Source organism: Apostichopus japonicus, chromosome 8, assembly GCF_037975245.1.
Source record: "Apostichopus japonicus isolate 1M-3 chromosome 8, ASM3797524v1, whole genome shotgun sequence".
NCBI lineage: Eukaryota > Metazoa > Echinodermata > Holothuroidea > Aspidochirotida > Stichopodidae > Apostichopus > Apostichopus japonicus.
In genome coordinates this window covers 28,141,683-28,154,259 of record NC_092568.1, presented here as the reverse complement: position 1 = coordinate 28,154,259, position 12,577 = coordinate 28,141,683, and the positions used below count along the sequence as shown (strand labels likewise).

The window sequence follows — 12,577 nt, the reverse complement described above, 5'->3', positions numbered from 1 at the left end:
ATCAGCTCGCACAGTGCGCCAAGCCATCGCGCCACTGTATGGACTGAGATATTAGGTGGATTAACTAATACTTACAGCTCCCGTGTAGGCACTTGCTGTAAAAGATCGGCAAAAGACGTCATCACCCGGGGCTCGAACCACGGATGCAAAAGAGAGTCTCGATCATCAGCTCGCACAGTGCGCCAAGCCATCGCGCCACTGTATGGACTGAGATATTAGGTGGATTAACTAATACTTACAGCTCCCCGTGTAGGCACTTGCTGTAAAAGATCGGCAAAAGACGTCATCACCCGGGGCTCGAACCACGGATGCAAAAGAGAGTCTCGATCATCAGCTCGCACAGTGCGCCAAGCCATCGCGCCACTGTATGGACTGAGATATTAGGTGGATTAACTAATACTTACAGCTCCCCGTGTAGGCACTTGCTGTAAAAGATCGGCAAAAGACGTCATCACCCGGGGCTCGAACCACGGATGCAAAAGAGAGTCTCGATCATCAGCTCGTACAGTGCGCCAAGCCATCGCGCCACTGTATGGACTGAGATATTAGGTGGATTAACTAATACTTACAGCTCCCCGTGTAGGCACTTGCTGTAAAAGATCGGCAAAAGACGTCATCACCCGGGGCTCGAACCACGGATGCAAAAGAGAGTCTCGATCATCAGCTCGTACAGTGCGCCAAGCCATCGCGCCACTGTATGGACTGAGATATTAGGTGGATTAACTAATACTTACAGCTCCCCGTGTAGGCACTTGCTGTAAAAGATCGGCAAAAGACGTCATCACCCGGGGCTCGAACCACGGATGCAAAAGAGAGTCTCGATCATCAGCTCGTACAGTGCGCCAAGCCATCGCGCCACTGTATGGACTGAGATATTAGGTGGATTAACTAATACTTACAGCTCCCCGTGTAGGCACTTGCTGTAAAAGATCGGCAAAAGACGTCATCACCCGGGGCTCGAACCACGGATGCAAAAGAGAGTCTCGATCATCAGCTCGCACAGTGCGCCAAGCCATCGCGCCACTGTATGGACTGAGATATTAGGTGGATTAACTAATACTTACAGCTCCCCGTGTAGGCACTTGCTGTAAAAGATCGGCAAAAGACGTCATCACCCGGGGCTCGAACCACGGATGCAAAAGAGAGTCTCGATCATCAGCTCGCACAGTGCGCCAAGCCATCGCGCCACTGTATGGACTGAGATATAAGGTGGATTAACTAATACTTACAGCTCCCCGTGTAGGCACTTGCTGTAAAAGATCGGCAAAAGACGTCATCACCCGGGGGTTCGAACCACGGATGCAAAAGAGAGTCTCGATCAGCAGCTCGCACAGTGCGCCAAGCCATCGCGCCACTGTATGGACTGAGATATTAGGTGGATTAACTAATACTTACAGCTCCCCGTGTAGGCACTTGCTGTAAAAGATCGGCAAAAGACGTCATCACCCGGGGTTCGAACCACGGATGCAAAAGAGAGTCTCGATCATCAGCTCGCACAGTGCGCCAAGCCATCGCGCCACTGTATGGACTGAGATATTAGGTGGATTAACTAATACTTACAGCTCCCCGTGTAGGCACTTGCTGTAAAAGATCGGCAAAAGACGTCATCACCCGGGGCTCGAACCACGGATGCAAAAGAGAGTCTCAATCATCAGCTCGCACAGTGCGCCAAGCCATCGCGCCACTGTATGGACTGAGATATTAGGTGGATTAACTAATACTTACAGCTCCCCGTGTAGGCACTTGCTGTAAAAGATCGGCAAAAGACGTCATCACCCGGGGCTCGAACCACGGATGCAAAAGAGAGTCTCGATCATCAGCTCGCACAGTGCGCCAAGCCATCGCGCCACTGTATGGACTGAGATATTAGGTGGATTAACTAATACTTACAGCTCCCCGTGTAGGCACTTGCTGTAAAAGATCGGCAAAAGACGTCATCACCAGGGGCTCGAACCACGGATGCAAAAGAGAGTCTCGATCATCAGCTCGCACAGTGCGCCAAGCCATCGCGCCACTGTATGGACTGAGATATTAGGTGGATTAACTAATACTTACAGCTCCCCGTGTAGGCACTTGCTGTAAAAGATCGGCAAAAGACGTCATCACCCGGGGCTCGAACCACGGATGCAAAAGAGAGTCTCGATCATCAGCTCGCACAGTGCGCCAAGCCATCGCGCCACTGTATGGACTGAGATATAAGGTGGATTAACTAATACTTACAGCTCCCCGTGTAGGCACTTGCTGTAAAAGATCGGCAAAAGACGTCATCACCCGGGGCTTCGAACCACGGATGCAAAAGAGAGTCTCGATCAGCAGCTCGCACAGTGCGCCAAGCCATCGCGCCACTGTATGGACTGAGATATTAGGTGGATTAACTAATACTTACAGCTCCCCGTGTAGGCACTTGCTGTAAAAGATCGGCAAAAGACGTCATCACCCGGGGTTCGAACCACGGATGCAAAAGAGAGTCTCGATCAGCAGCTCGCACAGTGCGCCAAGCCATCGCGCCACTGTATGGACTGAGATATTAGGTGGATTAACTAATACTTACAGCTCCCCGTGTAGGCACTTGCTGTAAAAGATCGGCAAAAGACGTCATCACCCGGGCTTCGAACCACGGATGCAAAAGAGAGTCTCGATCAGCAGCTCGCACAGTGCGCCAAGCCATCGCGCCACTGTATGGACTGAGATATTAGGTGGATTAACTAATACTTACAGCTCCCCGTGTAGGCACTTGCTGTAAAAGATCGGCAAAAGACGTCATCACCCGGGGCTCGAACCACGGATGCAAAAGAGAGTCTCGATCATCAGCTCGCACAGTGCGCCAAGCCATCGCGCCACTGTATGGACTGAGATATTAGGTGGATTAACTAATACTTACAGCTCCCCGTGTAGGCACTTGCTGTAAAAGATCGGCAAAAGACGTCATCACCCGGGGCTCGAACCACGGATGCAAAAGAGAGTCTCGATCATCAGCTCGCACAGTGCGCCAAGCCATCGCGCCACTGTATGGACTGAGATATAAGGTGGATTAACTAATACTTACAGCTCCCCGTGTAGGCACTTGCTGTAAAAGATCGGCAAAAGACGTCATCACCCGGGGCTTCGAACCACGGATGCAAAAGAGAGTCTCGATCAGCAGCTCGCACAGTGCGCCAAGCCATCGCGCCACTGTATGGACTGAGATATTAGGTGGATTAACTAATACTTACAGCTCCCCGTGTAGGCACTTGCTGTAAAAGATCGGCAAAAGACGTCATCACCCGGGGTTCGAACCACGGATGCAAAAGAGAGTCTCGATCAGCAGCTCGCACAGTGCGCCAAGCCATCGCGCCACTGTATGGACTGAGATATTAGGTGGATTAACTAATACTTACAGCTCCCCGTGTAGGCACTTGCTGTAAAAGATCGGCAAAAGACGTCATCACCCGAGGTTCGAACCACGGATGCAAAAGAGAGTCTCGATCATCAGCTCGCACAGTGCGCCAAGCCATCGCGCCACTGTATGGACTGAGATATTAGGTGGATTAACTAATACTTACAGCTCCCCGTGTAGGCACTTGCTGTAAAAGATCGGCAAAAGACGTCATCACCCGGGGTTCGAACCACGGATGCAAAAGAGAGTCTCGATCATCAGCTCGCACAGTGCGCCAAGCCATCGCGCCACTGTATGGACTGAGATATTAGCTGGATTAACTAATACTTACAGCTCCCCGTGTCGGCACTTGCTGTAAAAGATCGGCAAAAGACGTCATCACCCGGGGTTCGAACCACGGATGCAAAAGAGAGTCTCGATCATCAGCTCGCACAGTGCGCCAAGCCATCGCGCCACTGTATGGACTGAGATATTAGCTGGATTAACTAATACTTACAGCTCCCCGTGTAGGCACTTGCTGTAAAAGATCGGCAAAAGACGTCATCACCCGGGGTTCGAACCACGGATGCAAAAGAGAGTCTCGATCATCAGCTCGCACAGTGCGCCAAGCCATCGCGCCACTGTATGGACTGAGATATTAGCTGGATTAACTAATACTTACAGCTCCCCGTGTAGGCACTTGCTGTAAAAGATCGGCAAAAGACGTCATCACCCGGGCTTCGAACCACGGATGCAAAAGAGAGTCTCGATCATCAGCTCGCACAGTGCGCCAAGCCATCGCGCCACTGTATGGACTGAGATATTAGCTGGATTAACTCATACTTACAGCTCCCCGTGTAGGCACTTGCTGTAAAAGATCGGCAAAAGACGTCATCACCCGGGGTTCGAACCACGGATGCAAAAGAGAGTCTCGATCATCAGCTCGCACAGTGCGCCAAGCCATCGCGCCACTGTATGGACTGAGATATTAGCTGGATTAACTCATACTTACAGCTCCCCGTGTAGGCACTTGCTGTAAAAGATCGGCAAAAGACGTCATCACCCGGGGCTCGAACCACGGATGCAAAAGACAGTCTCGATCATCAGCTCGCACAGTGCGCCAAGCCATCGCGCCACTGTATGGACTGAGATATTAGCTGGATTAACTCATACTTACAGCTCCCCGTGTAGGCACTTGCTGTAAAAGATCGGCAAAAGACGTCATCACCCGGGCTTCGAACCACGGATGCAAAAGACAGTCTCGATCATCAGCTCGCACAGTGCGCCAAGCCATCGCGCCACTGTATGGACTGAGATATTAGCTGGATTAACTAATACTTACAGCTCCCCGTGTATTCACTTGCTGTAAAAGATCGGCTAAAGACGTCATCACCCGGGGTTCGAACCACGGATGCAAAAGAGAGTCTCGATCATCAGCTCGCACAGTGCGCCAAGCCATCGCGCCACTGTATGGACTGAGATATTAGCTGGATTAACTAATACTTACAGCTCCCCGTGTAGGCACTTGCTGTAAAAGATCGGCAAAAGACGTCATCACCCGGGCTTCGAACCACGGATGCAAAAGAGAGTCTCGATCATCAGCTCGCACAGTGCGCCAAGCCATCGCGCCACTGTATGGACTGAGATATTAGGTGGATTAACTAATACTTACAGCTCCCCGTGTAGGCACTTGCTGTAAAAGATCGGCAAAAGACGTCATCACCCGGGGTTCGAACCACGGATGCAAAAGAGAGTCTCGATCATCAGCTCGCACAGTGCGCCAAGCCATCGCGCCACTGTATGGACTGAGATATTAGGTGGATTAACTAATACTTACAGCTCCCCGTGTAGGCACTTGCTGTAAAAGATCGGCAAAAGACGTCATCACCCGGGGCTCGAACCACGGATGCAAAAGAGAGTCTCGATCATCAGCTCGCACAGTGCGCCAAGCCATCGCGCCACTGTATGGACTGAGATATTAGGTGGATTAACTAATACTTACAGCTCCCCGTGTAGGCACTTGCTGTAAAAGATCGGCAAAAGACGTCATCACCCGGGGCTCGAACCACGGATGCAAAAGAGAGTCTCGATCATCAGCTCGCACAGTGCGCCAAGCCATCGCGCCACTGTATGGACTGAGATATTAGGTGGATTAACTAATACTTACAGCTCCCCGTGTAGGCACTTGCTGTAAAAGATCGGCAAAAGACGTCATCACCCGGGGCTCGAACCACGGATGCAGAAGAGAGTCTCGATCATCAGCTCGCACAGTGCGCCAAGCCATCGCGCCACTGTATGGACTGAGATATTAGGTGGATTAACTAATACTTACAGCTCCCCGTGTAGGCACTTGCTGTAAAAGATCGGCAAAAGACGTCATCACCCGGGGCTCGAACCACGGATGCAGAAGAGAGTCTCGATCATCAGCTCGCACAGTGCGCCAAGCCATCGCGCCACTGTATGGACTGAGATATTAGGTGGATTAACTAATACTTACAGCTCCCCGTGTAGGCACTTGCTGTAAAAGATCGGCAAAAGACGTCATCACCCGGGGCTCGAACCACGGATGCAAAAGAGAGTCTCGATCATCAGCTCGCACAGTGCGCCAAGCCATCGCGCCACTGTATGGACTGAGATATTAGGTGGATTAACTAATACTTACAGCTCCCCGTGTAGGCACTTGCTGTAAAAGATCGGCAAAAGACGTCATCACCCGGGGCTCGAACCACGGATGCAAAAGAGAGTCTCGATCATCAGCTCGCACAGTGCGCCAAGCCATCGCGCCACTGTATGGACTGAGATATTAGGTGGATTAACTAATACTAACAGCTCCCCGTGTAGGCACTTGCTGTCAAAGATCGGCAAAAGACGTCATCACCCGGGGCTCGAACCACGGATGCAAAAGAGAGTCTCGATCATCAGCTCGCACAGTGCGCCAAGCCATCGCGCCACTGTATGGACTGAGATATTAGGTGGATTAACTAATACTTACAGCTCCCCGTGTAGGCACTTGCTGTCAAAGATCGGCAAAAGACGTCATCACCCGGGGCTCGAACCACGGATGCAAAAGAGAGTCTCGATCATCAGCTCGCACAGTGCGCCAAGCCATCGCGCCACTGTATGGACTGAGATATTAGGTGGATTAACTAATACTTACAGCTCCCCGTGTAGGCACTTGCTGTCAAAGATCGGCAAAAGACGTCATCACCCGGGGCTCGAACCACGGATGCAAAAGAGAGTCTCGATCATCAGCTCGCACAGTGCGCCAAGCCATCGCGCCACTGTATGGACTGAGATATTAGGTGGATTAACTAATACTTACAGCTCCCCGTGTAGGCACTTGCTGTCAAAGATCGGCAAAAGACGTCATCACCCGGGGCTCGAACCACGGATGCAAAAGAGAGTCTCGATCATCAGCTCGCACAGTGCGCCAAGCCATCGCGCCACTGTATGGACTGAGATATTAGGTGGATTAACTAATACTTACAGCTCCCCGTGTAGGCACTTGCTGTAAAAGATCGGCAAAAGACGTCATCACCCGGGGCTCGAACCACGGATGCAAAAGAGAGTCTCGATCATCAGCTCGCACAGTGCGCCAAGCCATCGCGCCACTGTATGGACTGAGATATTAGGTGGATTAACTAATACTTACAGCTCCCCGTGTAGGCACTTGCTGTAAAAGATCGGCAAAAGACGTCATCACCCGGGGCTTCGAACCACGGATGCAAAAGAGAGTCTCGATCAGCAGCTCGCACAGTGCGCCAAGCCATCGCGCCACTGTATGGACTGAGATATTAGGTGGATTAACTAATACTTACAGCTCCCCGTGTAGGCACTTGCTGTAAAAGATCGGCAAAAGACGTCATCACCCGGGCTTCGAACCACGGATGCAAAAGAGAGTCTCGATCAGCAGCTCGCACAGTGCGCCAAGCCATCGCGCCACTGTATGGACTGAGATATTAGGTGGATTAACTAATACTTACAGCTCCCCGTGTAGGCACTTGCTGTAAAAGATCGGCAAAAGACGTCATCACCCGGGCTTCGAACCACGGATGCAAAAGAGAGTCTCGATCATCAGCTCGCACAGTGCGCCAAGCCATCGCGCCACTGTATGGACTGAGATATTAGCTGGATTAACTAATACTTACAGCTCCCCGTGTAGGCACTTGCTGTAAAAGATCGGCAAAAGACGTCATCACCCGGGGTTCGAACCACGGATGCAAAAGAGAGTCTCGATCATCAGCTCGCACAGTGCGCCAAGCCATCGCGCCACTGTATGGACTGAGATATTAGGTGGATTAACTAATACTTACAGCTCCCCGTGTAGGCACTTGCTGTAAAAGATCGGCAAAAGACGTCATCACCCGGGGTTCGAACCACGGATGCAGAAGAGAGTCTCGATCATCAGCTCGCACAGTGCGCCAAGCCATCGCGCCACTGTATGGACTGAGATATTAGGTGGATTAACTAATACTTACAGCTCCCCGTGTAGGCACTTGCTGTAAAAGATCGGCAAAAGACGTCATCACCCGGGGTTCGAACCACGGATGCAAAAGAGAGTCTCGATCATCAGCTCGCACAGTGCGCCAAGCCATCGCGCCACTGTATGGACTGAGATATTAGGTGGATTAACTAATACTTACAGCTCCCCGTGTAGGCACTTGCTGTAAAAGATCGGCAAAAGACGTCATCACCCGGGCTTCGAACCACGGATGCAAAAGAGAGTCTCGATCATCAGCTCGCACAGTGCGCCAAGCCATCGCGCCTCTGTATGGACTGAGATATTAGGTGGATTAACTAATACTTACAGCTCCCCGTGTAGGCACTTGCTGTAAAAGATCGGCAAAAGACGTCATCACCCGGGGTTCGAACCACGGATGCAAAAGAGAGTCTCGATCATCAGCTCGCACAGTGCGCCAAGCCATCGCGCCACTGTATGGACTGAGATATTAGGTGGATTAACTAATACTTACAGCTCCCCGTGTAGGCACTTGCTGTAAAAGATCGGCAAAAGACGTCATCACCCGGGGCTTCGAACCACGGATGCAAAAGAGAGTCTCGATCATCAGCTCGCACAGTGCGCCAAGCCATCGCGCCACTGTATGGACTGAGATATTAGGTGGATTAACTAATACTTACAGCTCCCCGTGTAGGCACTTGCTGTAAAAGATCGGCAAAAGACGTCATCACCCGGGGCTCGAACCACGGATGCAAAAGAGAGTCTCGATCATCAGCTCGCACAGTGCGCCAAGCCATCGCGCCACTGTATGGACTGAGATATTAGGTGGATTAACTAATACTTACAGCTCCCCGTGTAGGCACTTGCTGTAAAAGATCGGCAAAAGACGTCATCACCCGGGGCTCGAACCACGGATGCAAAAGAGAGTCTCAATCATCAGCTCGCACAGTGCGCCAAGCCATCGCGCCACTGTATGGACTGAGATATTAGGTGGATTAACTAATACTTACAGCTCCCCGTGTAGGCACTTGCTGTAAAAGATCGGCAAAAGACGTCATCACCCGGGGCTCGAACCACGGATGCAAAAGAGAGTCTCGATCATCAGCTCGCACAGTGCGCCAAGCCATCGCGCCACTGTATGGACTGAGATATTAGGTGGATTAACTAATACTTACAGCTCCCCGTGTAGGCACTTGCTGTAAAAGATCGGCAAAAGACGTCATCACCCGGGGCTCGAACCACGGATGCAAAAGAGAGTCTCGATCATCAGCTCGCACAGTGCGCCAAGCCATCGCGCCACTGTATGGACTGAGATATTAGGTGGATTAACTAATACTTACAGCTCCCCGTGTAGGCACTTGCTGTAAAAGATCGGCAAAAGACGTCATCACCCGGGGCTCGAACCACGGATGCAAAAGAGAGTCTCGATCATCAGCTCGCACAGTGCGCCAAGCCATCGCGCCACTGTATGGACTGAGATATTAGGTGGATTAACTAATACTTACAGCTCCCCGTGTAGGCACTTGCTGTAAAAGATCGGCAAAAGACGTCATCACCCGGGGCTCGAACCACGGATGCAAAAGAGAGTCTCGATCATCAGCTCGCACAGTGCGCCAAGCCATCGCGCCACTGTATGGACTGAGATATTAGGTGGATTAACTAATACTTACAGCTCCCCGTGTAGGCACTTGCTGTAAAAGATCGGCAAAAGACGTCATCACCCGGGGCTCGAACCACGGATGCAAAAGAGAGTCTCGATCATCAGCTCGCACAGTGCGCCAAGCCATCGCGCCACTGTATGGACTGAGATATTAGGTGGATTAACTAATACTTACAGCTCCCCGTGTAGGCACTTGCTGTAAAAGATCGGCAAAAGACGTCATCATCCGGGGCTCGAACCACGGATGCAAAAGAGAGTCTCGATCATCAGCTCGCACAGTGCGCCAAGCCATCGCGCCACTGTATTGACTGAGATATTAGGTGGATTAACTAATACTTACAGCTCCCCGTGTAGGCACTTGCTGTAAAAGATCGGCAAAAGACGTCATCACCCGGGGCTTCGAACCACGGATGCAAAAGAGAGTCTCGATCAGCAGCTCGCACAGTGCGCCAAGCCATCGCGCCACTGTATGGACTGAGATATTAGGTGGATTAACTAATACTTACAGCTCCCCGTGTAGGCACTTGCTGTAAAAGATCGGCAAAAGACGTCATCACCCGGGGTTCGAACCACGGATGCAAAAGAGAGTCTCGATCATCAGCTCGCACAGTGCGCCAAGCCATCGCGCCACTGTATGGACTGAGATATTAGCTGGATTAACTAATACTTACAGCTCCCCGTGTAGGCACTTGCTGTAAAAGATCGGCAAAAGACGTCATCACCCGGGGTTCGAACCACGGATGCAGAAGAGAGTCTCGATCATCAGCTCGCACAGTGCGCCAAGCCATCGCGCCACTGTATGGACTGAGATATTAGGTGGATTAACTAATACTTACAGCTCCCCGTGTAGGCACTTGCTGTAAAAGATCGGCAAAAGACGTCATCACCCGGGGCTTCGAACCACGGATGCAAAAGAGAGTCTCGATCATCAGCTCGCACAGTGCGCCAAGCCATCGCGCCACTGTATGGACTGAGATATTAGCTGGATTAACTAATACTTACAGCTCCCCGTGTAGGCACTTGCTGTAAAAGATCGGCAAAAGACGTCATCACCCGGGGTTCGAACCACGGATGCAGAAGAGAGTCTCGATCATCAGCTCGCACAGTGCGCCAAGCCATCGCGCCACTGTATGGACTGAGATATTAGGTGGATTAACTAATACTTACAGCTCCCCGTGTAGGCACTTGCTGTAAAAGATCGGCAAAAGACGTCATCACCCGGGGCTTCGAACCACGGATGCAAAAGAGAGTCTCGATCATCAGCTCGCACAGTGCGCCAAGCCATCGCGCCACTGTATGGACTGAGATATTAGGTGGATTAACTAATACTTACAGCTCCCCGTGTAGGCACTTGCTGTAAAAGATCGGCAAAAGACGTCATCACCCGGGGCTTCGAACCACGGATGCAAAAGAGAGTCTCGATCATCAGCTCGCACAGTGCGCCAAGCCATCGCGCCACTGTATGGACTGAGATATTAGGTGGATTAACTAATACTTACAGCTCCCCGTGTAGGCACTTGCTGTAAAAGATCGGCAAAAGACGTCATCACCCGGGGCTTCGAACCACGGATGCAAAAGAGAGTCTCGATCATCAGCTCGCACAGTGCGCCAAGCCATCGCGCCACTGTATGGACTGAGATATTAGGTGGATTAACTAATACTTACAGCTCCCCGTGTAGGCACTTGCTGTAAAAGATCGGCAAAAGACGTCATCACCCGGGGCTTCGAACCACGGATGCAAAAGAGAGTCTCGATCATCAGCTCGCACAGTGCGCCAAGCCATCGCGCCACTGTATGGACTGATATATTAGCTGGATTAACTAATACTTACAGCTCCCCGTGTAGGCACTTGCTGTAAAAGATCGGCAAAAGACGTCATTTCCCGGGGCTCGAACCACGGATGCAAAAGAGAGTCTCGATCATCAGCTCGCACAGTGCGCCAAGCCATCGCGCCACTGTATGGACTGAGATATTAGCTGGATTAACTAATACTTACAGCTCCCCGTGTAGGCACTTGCTGTAAAAGATCGGCAAAAGACGTCATCAGCCGGGGCTCGAACCACGGATGCAAAAGAGAGTCTCGATCATCAGCTCGCACAGTGCGCCAAGCCATCGCGCCACTGTATGGACTGAGATATTAGGTGGATTAACTAATACTTACAGCTCCCCGTGTAGGCACTTGCTGTAAAAGATCGGCAAAAGACGTCATCACCCGGGCTTCGAACCACGGATGCAAAAGAGAGTCTCGATCATCAGCTCGCACAGTGCGCCAAGCCATCGCGCCACTGTATGGACTGAGATATTAGCTGGATTAACTAATACTTACAGCTCCCCGTGTAGGCACTTGCTGTAAAAGATCGGCAAAAGACGTCATCACCCGGGCTTCGAACCACGGATGCAAAAGAGAGTCTCGATCATCAGCTCGCACAGTGCGCCAAGCCATCGCGCCACTGTATGGACTGAGATATTAGCTGGATTAACTAATACTTACAGCTCCCCGTGTAGGCACTTGCTGTAAAAGATCGGCAAAAGACGTCATCAGCCGGGGCTCGAACCACGGATGCAAAAGAGAGTCTCGATCATCAGCTCGCACAGTGCGCCAAGCCATCGCGCCACTGTATGGACTGAGATATTAGCTGGATTAACTAATACTTACAGCTCCCCGTGTAGGCACTTGCTGTAAAAGATCGGCAAAAGACGTCATCAGCCGGGCTTCGAACCACGGATGCAAAAGAGAGTCTCGATCATCAGCTCGCACAGTGCGCCAAGCCATCGCGCCACTGTATGGACTGAGATATTAGCTGGATTAACTAATACTTACAGCTCCCCGTGTAGGCACTTGCTGTAAAAGATCGGCAAAAGACGTCATCAGCCGGGCTTCGAACCACGGATGCAAAAGAGAGTCTCGATCATCAGCTCGCACAGTGCGCCAAGCCATCGCGCCACTGTATGGACTGAGATATTAGCTGGATTAACTAATACTTACAGCTCCCCGTGTAGGCACTTGCTGTAAAAGATCGGCAAAAGACGTCATCAGCCGGGCTTCGAACCACGGATGCAAAAGAGAGTCTCGATCATCAGCTCGCACAGTGCGCCAAGCCAT

General features: G+C 51.3%; 1 protein-coding gene across 4 annotated transcripts in view; it reads right to left on the bottom strand.

The window, feature by feature from the left end:
- The window catches only part of LOC139971412 (uncharacterized), a 268,235-nt gene that overhangs the window by 88,892 nt on the left and 166,766 nt on the right, over window positions 1–12,577 (bottom strand). The window lies entirely within an intron of this gene.